The sequence below is a fragment of the Lissotriton vulgaris genome, unplaced genomic scaffold (genome assembly GCF_964263255.1).
Source record: "Lissotriton vulgaris unplaced genomic scaffold, aLisVul1.2 SCAFFOLD_234, whole genome shotgun sequence".
In the NCBI taxonomy this organism is placed as follows: Eukaryota; Metazoa; Chordata; class Amphibia; order Caudata; family Salamandridae; genus Lissotriton; species Lissotriton vulgaris.
In genome coordinates, this window is record NW_028251781.1 from 623,362 (window position 1) to 639,261 (window position 15,900).

Genomic DNA, 15,900 nt, shown 5'->3' on the forward strand with positions numbered 1-15,900 from the left:
ACGTGTCCAGGGATGGCGAAGACAGCGAAGATAGCAAGATCGAAAGATGATGCATCGCGAACACTCTACTGCAATGACCAGAGTCCTTAGGGGCAACTTCCGCCAGTGTGCGACCCCACCCCTCTTTGTAACTTAAAGCTCCCTTGAGCAGCGGGCTGACGAGCCTGGGATCCCGCACCTACGCGCCGGAGTGGTACTATACCTGGCAGATATTGGCAGCCATCGGCGACCCCAGAACACTGCCTATCCCTGCTGACGAGGGTTGAAAACCCGAAACACATGTCCAGGGATGGCGAAGACAGCGAAGATAGCAAGATCGAAAGATGATGCATCGCGAACACTCTACTGCAATGACCAGAGTCCTTAGGGGCAACTTCCGCCGGTGTGTGAGTAGTGTGCGACCCCACCCCTCTTTGTAACTTAAAGCTCCCTTGAGCAGCGGGCTGACGACCCTGGGATCCCGCACCTACGCGCCGGAGTGGTACTATACCTGGCAGATATTGGCAGCCATTGGCGACCCCAGAACACTGCCTATCCCTGCTGACGAGGGTTGAAAACCCAAAACACGTGTCCAGGGATGGCGAAGACAGCGAAGATAGCAAGACCGAAAGATGATGCATCGCGAACACTCTACTGCAATTACCAGAGTCCTTAGGGGCAACTTCCGCCGGTGTGTGAGTAGTGTGCGACCCCACCCCTCTTTGTAACTTAAAGCTCCCTTGAGCAGCGGGCTGACGAGCCTGGGATCCCGCACCTACGCGCCGGAGTGGTACTATACCTGGCAGATATTGGCAGCCATCGGCGACCCCAGAACACTGCCTATCCCTGCTGACGAGGGTTGAAAACCGGAAACACGTGTCCAGGGATGGCGAAGACAGCGAAGATAGCAAGATCGAAAGATGATGCATCGCGAACACTCTACTGCAATGACCAGAGTCCTTAGGGGCAACTTCCGCCGGTGTGTGAGTAGTGTGCGACCCCACCCCTCTTTGTAACTTAAATCTCCCTTGAGCAGCGGGCTGACGAGCCTGGGATCCCGCACCTACGCGCCGGAGTGGTACTATACCTGGCAGATATTGGCAGCCATTGGCGACCCCAGAACACTGCCTATCCCTGCTGACGAGGGTTGAAAACCCGAAACACGTGTCCAGGGATGGCGAAGACAGCGAAGATAGCAAGATCGAAAGATGATGCATCGCGAACACTCTACTGCAATGACCAGAGTCCTTAGGGGCAACTTCCGCCGGTGTGTGAGTAGTGTGCGACCCCACCCCTCTCTGAGAAAGGAGAGCTGCTGGCCCTTTAGGAAAATAAACTGTCCTGGAGGAGAAGCCTAGTGTCTTCCCAGGGTGTGAGATACCTAGAAGTAGCAGTCTGATGAAAGGGAGTATGTACAGTCTTGACCTAATGAGTGCTCAAATCAATCTTGCGCATGACTCAGTGAAACATCTTTTTCAGGTTGCCACGTGTTTATCTGGTCAAGGGACATCTATTCCTACAGTCGCCACCCAAGACCTCTGTGATTCCTTAGCTGGGCATTTTCAATGGAAAGTCACTGACATTTACACGCACTTTAAGACACACATAACTAGTAACGCACCATCATCAGTCCCATTAAAGGACCTTAAAGGCATGGGTGTCTTGCACATCTCCTCATCTGACTCTAAACTAATCCTGTCCTTTCAGAACTTCACCCAGGTCTCTTCAGAATGGTATTGCAACTTCTTACTACTATTAATTCAGGCTCTCCGGAAGATCCCTGTCCTCCTTCTACCATCAAGGTATTCCCAGAAATTATAGGTCTCAAACTTACTGAGATTTTTAATACTACGTTTGAATCAAGTAGATTCCCTTCCATTTGGAAGAAAACTATTATTAAACCCCTTATTAAAAAGAGCTCTCTGGACCCTACTAATGTAACCAGCTACAGACCCATAGCCCTTTCCTGTTAAAATTGTAGAAAAGATCATGAACACCCAGATATCAGATTTTATTGATCAAAACAACTGTCTGGATGATTCGCAATTTGGATTTCGGAGAGGTCATGGGACAGAAACTGCGCTTATTAAAGCCATAGATGAAATTAGGATGATACTTGGAACTTTCTGCCGCCTTTGATGCAGTCAACCATGTCACACTGATCGACCGTGTCTCTGCGGTGGGGATCACACATGGTGCCAGGGCCCTCCTCTCCTCTTTTCTTTCTGATCGCATCCAATCTGTCTCTTTTGGCAAATTCAACTCACCACCTTTCAATCTGCCTTGTGGTGTTCCCCAGGAATCCTCGCTAAGTCCGACACTTTTTAACATCTATGTGTCGGACTTGGCGAGGGTCATTAAACTCCATCACCTGGTGGTGATATCATACGCGGACGACACTCAAATTGTGTTGGCTATCAATAACAACGGAGATAAAGTGGCCTGCAACTTTCAATTGGGAATGCTTGCAATAAGTGCCTGGATGACAACAAATTGCCTTAAGCTAAACTCCAATAAAACGGAGGTGATGATTTTCGGCAATCTCTCTCCAGTGTGGTCACCCACATGGTGGCCAGTAGCTCTTGGATCTCCACCCTCCCCTGTGGCCAAAGTAAGAAACCTGGGGGTCATTTTTGACAGTAAATTGTCATTCATGCATCACAGAAATGCGGTGGTTTCATCTTCATTCTATACTATAAGAATGATTAAGAAACTTCTTCCATATCTTCCCATAGATGCAGCTAAGACGCTAGTCAGTACACTGGTTATGTCTTGCATTGATTATTGTATGGGCTATTTATTAATTCCCAAGAAAGAGTCTTGAATAAACTACAGTTGGTGCAGAATGCAGCCGCCAGACTGATTACAGGGACCCCCAAATTCAAACCTATCTCCAATACCATCAGGCAGCTTCACTGCCTATCAGTAAGAAATAGAACCAAATTCAAGGCTTTATGTATTGCCTATAAGGCAATTCATGCTTCAGGACCTGCTTTCCTAAAACATTCTTTTTGTCCATACATTCCTAGAGGTCTCTCCGCTCCTCCACTGCTAGTCTATTGAAGGTCCCAAGAACAAGAAAAAGTCTCATGGGGTGACAGGTCTTTCATAGTAACGACCCTCAAACTTTGGAACAGCCTCCCATCCCAAATCAAGACTAGCACATCTTTACTATCTTTTCGCAAGCAAATAAAAACTTGGCTTTTTAATCAATAACTATGCACAGCCTAGAGGATCCAAAGCGCCGAGACACCTACGGGTAGTTGTCGCTCAATAAATTTCCTAAATAAATAAATGACTGCAGGGTCCCCCAATCTGTCATTGTGGCTCCAACTGTGAGCTTCTCAAAGAAGTATTAATCAGGCTGTCACTGTAGGTCCCTGAGTGGCCAGTGCTGATGCTGCCACCCAGGGTGGCCCCCCGAAGGCAGCTGCTGCATGGGTTCAAGAGAAGATGAACTTGGGCTCCAGTGAGTACGATATTGGCACAAACTGAGATACTGTGACTAACACAGGCAGAGGTAAACGGTTGTTGCTAAAGATAACTATTGCCAGCACAACCTTCCTGGGCTAAACAACTATTGAACTGACCTATTGACCCACCTTTAGGGTAATCATTAGTTATCTGCACCTGTGCCTCGCACTTGGAGGACAGACAGTATCAGAGGTGGTTTCTTTGGGACACTGGGTAATAACAATGCGCCTCCATTGCAGTTTATGTGAGGATGGAATAACTGGTCCCAGATAATCAGGGTTTATTGTCCTCAAATGATGGCAATATAAGTCTTTTACCTCTGTGTCCTGAGTCCACCTTAATGTTAGACCCAAACTTAGCAACAAATACATACACCCTTTTAGCACTTAACCTCAGGGTAGTGAGTCAGAGCAGTCTAGGACTAACTTGGTGAGGTGTTGTGGGTTTGGAAACTCAGAACTCCACAAAGCATGCAAAACACTTAATAAATCAGGTACCTATCCACCAAGGCATTTTGGAGTTTATAAAATAGCAAAAATCTAGTTCTCTTTTAGGTATTCTTTCATGCTTTATGAGAGCTGGCGTCATATGGTAATAAATGGGACTTTTCTGGAAATAGCCATTTGCAATTAGAATAAATAGATAGAATTGTTCTCTCATTGCAGTTTAAGTAATAGGAAGTTGTAAATTTTGTGGTCGATTCACAAAGGCATGCACGAGTACATAAAAGTGCACTCCACTAGTACTACTTCACATCCTTTTCAATAATGAATAATAATGAAGATGATAAAACGTGAACAGCACTCGACTGCACGGAGATGGTGCTAATAATGATCAAGATTGGGAACCACAAAAGAAAAGCTGACCCTAAGCTCATAAAATCAGAAGTGAGACTAAGTGTTAAAAAGCCAGGGGCCCTATTCACAAAGGTAAAGTGAGACAAAAGTCTAACTTTAGGACTCAGTATTTACAAAGGGCATTAACTACTCGTAAAGCCCTTCGTGAATATCGAAAGTCTAACTTTACAACTTTCAGTATTTACAAAGGGCATTTACTACTCGTAAAGCCCTTCGTGAATATCGAAAGTCTAACTTTACAACTTTCAGTATTTACAAAGGGCATTTACGGGTAGTAAATGTCCTTTGTGAATACCGAAAGTCTTGCGTATGTATTGTTAAATCAGGATGCTGAAGACGTACCTCTGTCATGTATCTTAGTTTTAGCCGGTGCAAGCTTACTAACAGTTTAACTAAACCGGGCAGTCTTTCAAGGATAGTCTGGATCATTAGTGATCCCTGACTAGGATCCTACTAGAAGAGATTTTAAATCAGAGGCCTGAATTTTAGGTCAGGCATGCGTTTTACGTGCCGTTTTTGTCAGGAGGGTTTTAGTTAAGAGCTTTATTCGACAGAAGACAGCACCATGATCGGTCCAGGTGAGTGGGAGGGTGTCCGAGTTTGTAACACAGGGATTGTTGGTAAAAACTCCCTGAAGGATATGCCCTTCAAGATGTCTAGGATCCGTGACTATTCGAGAAAGACCAATGCATGCCTTGGTGTCTGCCAGAGACTCTGTGACCTTGTCTACAAGATTCTCTAAGTGAAAGTTAAAATCACCTAGTTTGGTGAAGTCAGATTTAAGCGGAAAAGATTACAAAAGAGAGGTGATCGCTGCAGTAAAAAAGCCAATCTAGGCCCAGGAGGGCGATAAACCAGTAGACCATCATAGGACTGATTTTTGGTTAGCTTGATGTTAAAGTTAATTGCCTAACACTCATTAGACAACACCGGTGAGAAAATAGTAGACAGGGTATCTCTATAGATAACGGCTAGCCCCCTACTCTTATCATGAGCTCGGTCCAGTCTGAATATAGGGCATCCCAAAGGTACACTCACCGCCATATCTGGACCAGACAACAGGTCGCCCAAGCTTCCATGATGAAATCTAAGTCTACCTGACGTTTGCCAAGAAACTCAGCAAATTAAAATTTGTGTTTAACCAAAGACACACTGTGTGATTCAAAAAGTAGCCTGTCATAAAAGAGGTGCATATCTGGTGGCGTGTCCTGAATATGACGCTCTGTGGGGCCATATTCAGGACACGCGTGGCCTGATCAACCATAATGAAGGCTTCAGAGAGGTCAATAAAAATTAGTATAATGAGAAACTGGTTGTAGTCAATGACCTTGATGAAGTTTGACAAGTGTGAGGGGTCAGTTTCTATGGAATAAGGTGCTGGGAAACTGGACTGGAGATAGTTGAGCAGACAGTAGGCTGTGGGAGGGTGAGAAGTTGGGTTGAAATAAAAATGGTCAAGTGTTTTGCAAAAGAAAGTTGAGAGACAGGCTATAGTTAGATGTGAAGAGTGACAAGCAATAGGAGTTTTAAGCAATAGTAGGACTCTTCATAGATTTAAAACATTGTAGTTCGGTTCTAGAGAGGAGTGAGAGATTGAAAAGTGTTGACAAGTAAGACATCACTCTGGAGTGAAGTGAGTAGCTTAAAAATGTTAGGGTTCTAGGGTCTGAAGAGCACAAAACTGGGTGGCATAATGGAGTATCGTAATTAACTCTGCAGGAGTAGGGGTTAAAGAAATGAGTTTGGCACAGTGACTAAGGGTCTGCAAGAGAGGGGACAGTGAGGTGGATATTTTAAAGAAGGTAGAGGCAAAGTCAGAGGATGAAAGAGAAGAGTGTATAATTTCAGCAGGAGCAGAAACGTAATTGGTTAGCATTTGAGAGTAGGGTCATAGGGAGGTGATGAAGTCTTGAGAGAAAGGCAATTTAGCAACATTTAGGTTTAATATTGAGGGCATAAAAAACTCATTGTAGTCTAGATTCTCAGGATGTGTATTTTCCACAGAACTGAATTTCAATATTTTAAATAACCTCTTTAGATAGCAATGCTGACAAGCTCTTCCATCCTTGATTACATCAGTAACTTACTGTTATGGAAAGAATTCGAGCTTCAAATCAGCAATCCCGAATTCAGAGCTGTTTGCTTGCTTTATACGACACCAAGCTCCTGAACAATTGTTGGGACCTCAACAAGTAAGAATGCACAGCATCCAAAAAATATTCAAGTCCCCTTTTTTGATCAGGGCTTTACACATTGCGTAGCGTGTCACAGATACACGTCTTTATCTTTCTCAATTTTTTTTCATATTTTCCTTTTTATATTGTTTTACGTCATCATGACAATTTTTTTAATAATTAGAATATACCATAATTTGATGAGTGACTAGGGGCACACTATAGTAACGGTGTGTCTCGGAGATCAAATTATTATTATTCACCTAGCTTTGCAATTGCTTGGAACCCATTTTTTATTTTCCTGCAAGGCATTATTACCCATTAGACTTATTACTTCATTGTGAACCAATCCAGATTAGAATCTTCAATTCATTTTCTGCTCCTTGTGTTTATTTAATAATTTATGTCTGTCATAATCGTAATCAATGCAGCCTGTAATGTACTTCAGCATAGCATAATTCCAGATTCTGCTTTACCCTCTCACTCCTCATTGTGGTTCTGGGTCAGCCTACTCACACCCTCAACTGACTCACCAGTGAATTTTACCAGTTTAATTTGCCTGGCAAAAATTAATAAGAAGTGCATTACTTACTGCCTGTATGAGCACCCCTGTTAATTTAAAAGAGGTATGACCTCCTTTCTAGTAAAGCAATGCAAATGTTAGTGCCCAATGCAATATTTAGTGAGGATCACTAAAACGTAGGTTAGGGGTGCCACCTCACAGATGTAAAAACCACAGTTGATGGACAGAATGCAGAACAATGTCATACATTCACCCCAGTACAGAGATCTGGGCCTAAATCCATCGTTTTTTTGCACTCCACACCACCCCAGTTCAGACATGGCCATATGCAAATCAGTCTGACCCTGTGCCTCATGGGAACAGTCCAGCCCGAACTGCCAAGCCATGCCTTCCCTGGACCGGAAACAAGCTTCCGAAGACCGGTTTCTGGCATTCCAGCCGTCTTCAGCCTGGCTTGCTTGAATCCAGTGGTGTGGAGAGCATGGGACTCACGTCTGATAATACCCATCCCACTCGAGGTGACAAATGCAAAAACCATAGGTGATGGTTTTTGCATACCTCACAGATGTAACATATCTTTGCTCAGAACAAGTGGAATCTCTCCGCCTTGCACCACAGAGCAGTAATTTACTAAATTGTGACCCCAAAACCCTCTCTAACTTGGTCTATGTTATAATCTGCCTTCTCTTTTTTCAGCTTCTGTTTAGTTTATTAAATATAGTCTTAGTCGCTTGGCCCCGTGCCCTCCTGTAATCCCTAGAACAATGGTTTAGCCATGGAATCTAAGGTGCGATTAGAATGTTGTGGTACCTCAGCTATGAAATCTGCTGTTGAATTTGGAGTGCTGCAGGGACAGTTGGGAACACCTGTACTACAATAAACTACAGCTATCTATCCCACCTCATGAATCGTTCTTCTTCATTTCAGTCTAGTTTCTTGAGATAGCAAACTATTAATAACTGGTATAAAAAGGAACCTGGCAGTCAGAGTAGATGAGAAGCACCCAATGTCCTTGCATTATGGCATGGCTACTAAACAGATATATGTGGTTCAAAAAAGCTAGTGTCTCCTGCCTCCTTACTTTACAGAATACTTTACTTTGCCAGATGTATTTGACGATGCATTTATTGTCAGGAAAAATCAGCTCATTTAGAAGCGCCACATTTAATTTATATAGGAGGTGTTTAAGAGGGCAATAGTGCCAACTTCACTTTGATTCATTGACACCACTGACTAAACCTAAAGTAGGCCTTAACAAAATGGCACACAAGTTAATATTTAATGAGTTCTGATATAAAAGTCAACTCGTTTTAGACCTTCTTTGTTTCTCCGTCTGAGGAACGGCACGTTGGGTAGTCTGCAGCCCTGATTAAGTGTTTCACTGACACATTCAAAACCTTGTGTGTTTTCAATGGGATTGGAATTATGACTTGTGTGATAAACCCTTTGAGGTTTTCTCCCAATAGATTCTGTCTGGTCAAACCTGCTGATTTGCCAATACTTTAAGACAACTTGGAACCAGGACTTTCTTCTATTTTACAACTCATATCTGGATTTTGGTGGATAATTTCTAAGCAACTTCATTTTCTGTTTAGAATTTAGCTCCTCTTGGAGGAGGTTTAGTTTGAAAAAACAGATGACATAATGATCTGTGACCGGAATAGGGATGCCGCACCCTCCTTCATATTCCTAGTTGGACTGTGTTACTATCATCTGACAGGAGTAAGTGGTTTTTATGGTCTTGGCTTGACAACGCAGCTATCTCCAGACAATTATGCTCACTAGAGAGGGACTTTTGGTACCCCCACAAGTTGGGAGCCAGGAGTATATGTTTTGATTGGGCAGAAGTTGTTTGCTTCCACAAAAATGTGTTTGCCCTCCACACAGCTGGGTCATCATATTTATGCAGTTGCTTGAGATTTCAGGTACATACACCCACCCACACACACACACACACACACACAATCAAGCACACACACACAATATTGTAGATAACTAGACACTTTATGATTTTGTTTTTACTCTGGTGGTTGCACAGATGGGAGGAGGGCAGTTATCAACCTACATGGATGTTTGGGGGAGTGGCTGGCTGTGGCAAGATGGATGGCGCGAGCTAAGTGAACTCCGAGCCTCATTCAGCTTGAAGAAATCAAAAAACCTTCTTAGGGGTCCCACTGATACTTGGTCCTTTTAAACCAACAAAGAAGAAATTGGCACAGAAGCTGAAATATAAAACACCATCTTTATTAACCTCAAATGAGTGAGACTTCGTCACACAGAAGCCTTAGCAACTGAATGATGCAGTCTGAGGAGTACAGAAAACTGGGGCTTATATATGCTTAGGGTTACATGGTCATCATGAGACCAAGGGGCAGTCCTGGCTCATGTAAGCATGCAAAAATGACTAGGATGGCCATACAAGATCTGCTTGCTCAACAAAGTGGGAGGAGAGTTACTTCTCCATACACCAGCAAAAATAGCCTGACAGTTATACTAGAGAAGCAGGTGCATTCTACTAGCTGGGCCCTTCTGGGCATGTGCGAAGGTGGAAGATGCTAAATATAGATAATTTCTAGGCATATTTTAAGAGCAGTCAACACTGATGGAGGACAGAGCACATGGCGAGCAGCACATGGCAAACAAGATGGCTGCCAGAAATACAAAATGGCTTTCACAAAACGGATAAGATAACTTCTAAATACAGGATGGCTTCTGCTTATGCTGACCCATTGCTGTCAATTTACAACAGACGACCGTTTTAGCATTAGCTGAAGACATTCCTATGATCCAGTAGGAACATAGAAAATATTTCCATATTAATTTTCATAATTTTATCAATTTTCTAATTCATTGCTAGGTGGGTATTTTCCATTTTAAATATTTCATTAAGCGGGTATAAGCAGGAATGCAAAGGGAATGGAGCATCAGGTCATAATTAACATTGTCTTGTGGATGCAGTCCCAGAAGGATGCACTCTGTCCAGATTGGATCGTGAGCGGCGGAGAGGGGGTGGTCTCGGGATTCTCTACAAAGCGGAATTTATCTGCCGCATTGACCCGTTATCATCCCCCTCGGACAAGTTGGAGGCTCTGTATTTTTCCATACAGTTGAATTCCACCACATCTTTTTCTGGCATTCTGTGTTATAGGCCGCCCGGTCCCCGCTCCGCATTCACCAATGATATGTTTTCACTATTAGAGCCCTTTATGAATAGAGCGTATTTTACTCTTCTAGGTGACTTTAATGTTCACCTGGAAAAGATGGAGGACATTGACACTATTTCCCTGGTGGAAGGTTTGAAGACATATGGATTCAACCAATTGGTCACTAGTCCGACTCATCGGGCGGGCCACACGTTAGATGGTATTTTCACGAACGATGATAGGCTCTCTTTAGAGACCCCCATTCCTCTTACATGGTCCGACCACTTGGCTGTCCCTTTTATCTTAAATACGCCTGTGGCATTTTTACCGGTAAGACAGTCCTGGGAGATTAGAAGAAATTTCAAAGACGTCAACAATGATACGTTGGCTCCTTTGTTTCCACCGGCCAGCACTTGTGCTAGATTAGACCCAGATTTGGCTGCACAGAACTGGTCTAATGCGCTGCGGAGAGCTATGAACATCTTAGCACACCCGAAAAGGCACTATGTTGCTAGGAAAAGTCCTTCGGCCCCCTGGTATTCCGAGCGACTTAGAGGGCTGCGGCAGATCTGTAGACGAAAGGAGAGGGCCTGGCTTGCAATGCCTAATGCTTTGAAGAAAATACAACATAAACTAGCGCTTAAGGAATACAAAAAAGCCATAATGGAGGAAAAAAAGGAACCATTTTAATAAGATCACCGCCGGGATGAGATCATCTAGGGAGCTCTTTAAAGTTATAAACTCCCTCTCCGTCCCTAAGTCAGCCAACTCTGTGATTGATTCGCAGATGTTATGTAATAACATTGCTGACTTTTTCTTAACTAAAATAGCGGACATTCACTCCTCATTGGAAATTTCTAATCAAATGCTGAATAGTGAAGCTGACTCCCCTGCCCCCACAGCGCAGTTGGACGTCCCGACTACCGAAGAGGGAGCCGCTTATACTTCTCTCCTTTCAAAATTTCCTGAGCTGTCCTGGGAGGAGTTAAATCGCATCTTAGATGCTACTAAATCCTGCTCTCCTTTGGACCCCTGTCCTCTGAAAATTTTAAAGGCTTGTAGAAGTATTCTTTTACTGTTTTTACTTAAAATTTTAAACAGCGCTATCACGGAGGGAATTTTCCCCCAAGTGTGGAAACTTGCTGTGGTGAAACCCCTTTTGAAGAAGGCCTCGCTTAACCCTGAGGTGCTGAAAAATTTCCGGCCGATTTCGTTATTACCAGCGCCGGCAAAAATCCTTAAAGCCCATCTAAATCGGCACCTGACAGCATTCCTGGAAAGGGAGAACTGCTTGGACTCCTCACAACATGGATTTCGTGCGGCTCTCAGCACAGAGACTGCCCTTACAGTCGTGGTAAACAATATTAGATCTCAGGTGGACAATGGCAAGACCACTTTGTTGGTCCTGCTGGATCTTACAGCAGCCTTTGATACCCTATCCCCCTCTATTCTTGTGGACAGACTGAGGGGGATAGGGGTCGAACGGGTTGCCCTGAGCCTCCTGTCCTCCTTTTTGCACCAAAGACAGCAAAAGGTGAAACTCAGTGACTTTATGTCCCCCACTCAGGCGGCGCAATGTGGAGTTCTACAGGGCTCGGTGCTAAGCCCGGTTCTGTTCAACATATATGTGACCCCCCTTGCTAAAATAATAAGAGCATTTGGATATCAGGTGCTATCCTACGCCGATGATACACAGATCATCGTCTCAACAACCCAATCAGGGCATGACTGTGCGGCAAAGTTTAAGACCTGTATGTAATCAGTATCATCATGGATGATAAGGAACTTTCTCAAGTTCAGCGGTGAGAAGACCGAGGTTCTGGTATTTGGTGGGAATCAAGATCTGTGGAGTGATGAATGGTGGCCTACCTCCCTGGGCGAATGCCCTCGTCCCACCAAACTTGCTAAGAACTTAGGTGTTATTATAGACCCTACCCTGTCATTTGATCTACAGGTCAATAAAACGGTTGACACCTGCTGCTCCATTATTCGGACTCTAAAGAAGATAGCCCCTTTCTTATCCCCTGAGGCGCGCAAGCAATCTACGGTCGCCCTGGTATTGTCCAGGATCACTATTGTAACGCTCTCTACTGTGGTATAAATAAGAAAGCGATCCAAAAACTACAGGTAACTCAGAATGCAGCCGCCAGGTTAGCTCTGAACTTGCCTAGACGATCGTCAGCGACGGCGGCTAGAAGAGAGCTACACTGGTTGCCAATTCAGGCGAGAATATCATTTAAGATTCTTTGTTATGCCCATAGTGTGTTCTTTGGATCAGGTCCCGAAGGGGTTAAATCCTTACTGACACCCTATATCCCCTGCAGATGCTTGCGATCTGCCTCAAAAAATCTGCTCATAGTTCCGAGGGTCAACAAGGCGAGATGGGGTGGTAGAGCATTTTCCTTGTTGGCCCCTAAAGTATGGAATTCGCTTCCGCCGGAAATTGCTAGTCAACCTTCTTTGATTATTTTTCACAAACTTATAAAAACTTGGCTGTTTTCATCAGCTTATTATTCTCAACACGATTGGCGTCCCTACTCTGTTTCTGTTTTTCGGCCTCAGTTACGTTTCTGTCTTTTCCATCTGACAGCCCATTGATGCCCTTTTGGGGTTAAGTTTTCTTGCGCGATAGAAATAATCTTTCATTCATTCATACAGATTGCAGGAGAGAGTAATGACCACTATTACAAACAGAATTATCATCTTTCTAGTCCTAAGCAAAAGCAAACCCTAAAATCATCTAGTAAACATTTTCAGGGCTCCTTTGCATTTCAGTGACTATTCATTTTAAATTTCAGAATAGCCAACAGCACATATCTAATAGAAACATTTTCCAATTGACTGTTACATTTTCTTTTATGAGGGCTAGAACATCAAAAATATCTGGGACCAGGAGGACCACACAGGCCATAGGAATTAGGACAAAGAGCTGCAAAGGGCTACCCCTCCTAAAAAATGGGACGACTAAAGGGGTAGATTATTGACAAGAAAAAGAAGAAGTCCTTGGGGAAATTGAAGCTGCGGTACAACCAGCCAGAGGGGAGTCTTCTCCCTGTGTCCCTTTGAGCCTCACAGGCAGGCTCTTGTTGATTCCACTGTGGAGCTGCACAACTCGCAATCCAAGAATCACAGCCCAAATTCAAGGGAAAAGTCCCTTCTTTCAGCATAGGGCAGTCACCCACCAGGCAAATGCTCTTAGCGATCCTGTCCAGTGTCTCAGGCAGTGCACCAGTTTTCTTCACTTCAATCTAACAGGCACAAGAGACACAGCACCTGTACTCTAATCTCAAGACTTCCCTAACTCCTGTATTGCTCTGCTGGTGCACTGCTCATTTGTTGGGGCCAAATATTGCATCCAGTGTACCCAGGTATCTCTTGACCAACAAACAAAGGTGCAAACTTGTATTCACTTTAGGACCAGGATTCAGAGGCCTGATCCTAGGATCTCTGAAGCAACCCTTGTTTCAAAAGGGGTCACCTCAATCAAACCCTTCTCGCCATTCTGGTCGGTCTGTGACTCTCAGCTGGGCATCAACCACAATTTCTCCATTCTGATTTGTGACCCGTCTTTCGCCTAAGACAGTGGCAGGGGTACACATTTGATCACAGGGCTTCCGCCTTCATTGAGGTCCTAGTTGCCAGCAATGCTTGTGCTGGTTATCTTCACTTTGGCTTTAAACTTGGCTGGTGCTGACGCTGACTCCCCAGGCTGAATCTGATGTCCGGGCCCCTCTGGTAGTGGTTGTAAAGCAGCAAATATCTATTGGTGGACAGAACAAAAGGTCTTTAGACAAGGCACAGAAACAGTCTATCAACAGGGAGGATAGTGTTAGAATATTTCCTAGTCTTTGGACGCCCCATATATTAGCAAGGCACCCAAGAACCACTTTCATCTTATCTAAGTGAGAGTAAAAAATACAACAGCCTGGACCTATTGGCAAATATAAAAGGAACTCTTTGGTGAACAAGAGTAATACATCACCCAATCCCAAGCAGCCAAGGAAGTCTGTATTCATTTTCTAAATTCAGAGGAAAAAGAGAAAAACAACACAGACATACTCTAAATCCTTACATTGGTGTATTCCTGTGTGCTAATCTGAAAACCCTCAAAAAAAGGAAATATTCTACACTTTTGCTCATAAAGTTTACATTACTTGTACAAGACTGCAGACACTTCTTTTTTAAACTCTTTTTATTGAAAGTAGAACAATAACAAACAAGGCAATAGTAGGCATACAGCTGGGTACGTGTTCAAGTAGTGGAGAAAACGCATCACAATGTGATACAGAACATCAGTATGAGAAATAAGGGGGGGGAGCAGGGGGGAAACAAAGCCACTTTACATTAGGATTAGATAGCATTAGGAATGTCGGGTCAGGGGGAGAGAGGAGCATCCAGAACTTCGGTGAGGGGAGGTGCACACACATCACCCCGGTACGCATTCCATTGACCCCAAATTTTACCCCACTTCCTTGGTCTACCACGTGCCACATACACCGTTTTCTCACGAAACATACACCAGTCCATGTTCTCCTTTCATGCCGAAACCGTGGGCGGCCTCTGGGAGCCCCACAACTGTGCTATGTCTCTCTTGGCAACAATATTCCCCAGGGTCGCCCACTGAGTCTGCGCCACATTATAATCAGTCGGTTCCCATACATTCAGCAAGCAACGCCTGGCTTCGGGCAATAGCGCAACTCCTGTGACCTCTGTCATCACTGCATGCACTCGATTCCAAAACGCTGCTATTTCCGGGCATTCCCAAATTATGTGGAGGAAAGTACCAGTTAAACCGCACCCACGCTTGCACAATCCATCAACCGAATAACCCATCCGAATCAAGCGAGGGCCAGTCACGTAGATCCGGTGCAGGATCTTAAGCTGCACGAATCGGAGACAGGCTGGAATCGCGACCTCCTTGGGAGAGGATATCGCAGATTGCCAGTCCTCATCATCTAATTCTAAACCGTCATTGGTCCAAACCCCTCTAAGGTGTACCAACAGGTCAGCACGGTCGTTAATCAATTTTTTATGAATCAGAGAAATAGTGCTGTCCGGAACGTATCCATCAAGCACCCGATCTTCGAGTGGGGACGATTCCGAGATGGCAACACCTGCAGGGAATATCGAATTCAAGGCGTGGCGAATCTGTATATAACGGTAAAACTCCTTGTCATTAAGTTCGTACTCTATCTTCAGCTCCTCGAAGGTCTTAATCCTACCATTGGCCCAGAGGTCACTTAGTTTGCTAATACCGATCCTATCCCAGTTCGCAAAACCTTTCGTCCTCCACAGGCTACCCAATTTATCAGACGCATAGAGCGGAGTAGCCCGGGTCAATTGGTCCGCCCATCCCATTGCCGCGTTCGCACACTTCCACACTCACACAGCTATATTAGTGGGTCCCGACAGTTTCCCTCCCGCAGATTTGGAGTAAAGGGCCCTGTTATAGTCTCCACCCGGTAGCTGCCACTTATCCATCTCAAACGCGGGGTTCAAAACCGGACCGAACATTCCATGGTTGATCGCTCCCAGCTGGGAGGCCCAGTAGTAACGCTTGATATCCGGAAGTGTGATACCGCCGTCATACCAGGGGAGCGTCAATTTGGCGAGGGCAATACGCGGACGTCCGCCGCACACCAACTGCCTCTGTAGACTCTCAACCTCATGGACATAACCCGCCGGAATTACATCGAACGTGTTCTGAAGCGCGTATAAAAACCGCGGCAAGGACATCATTTTGAACAGGG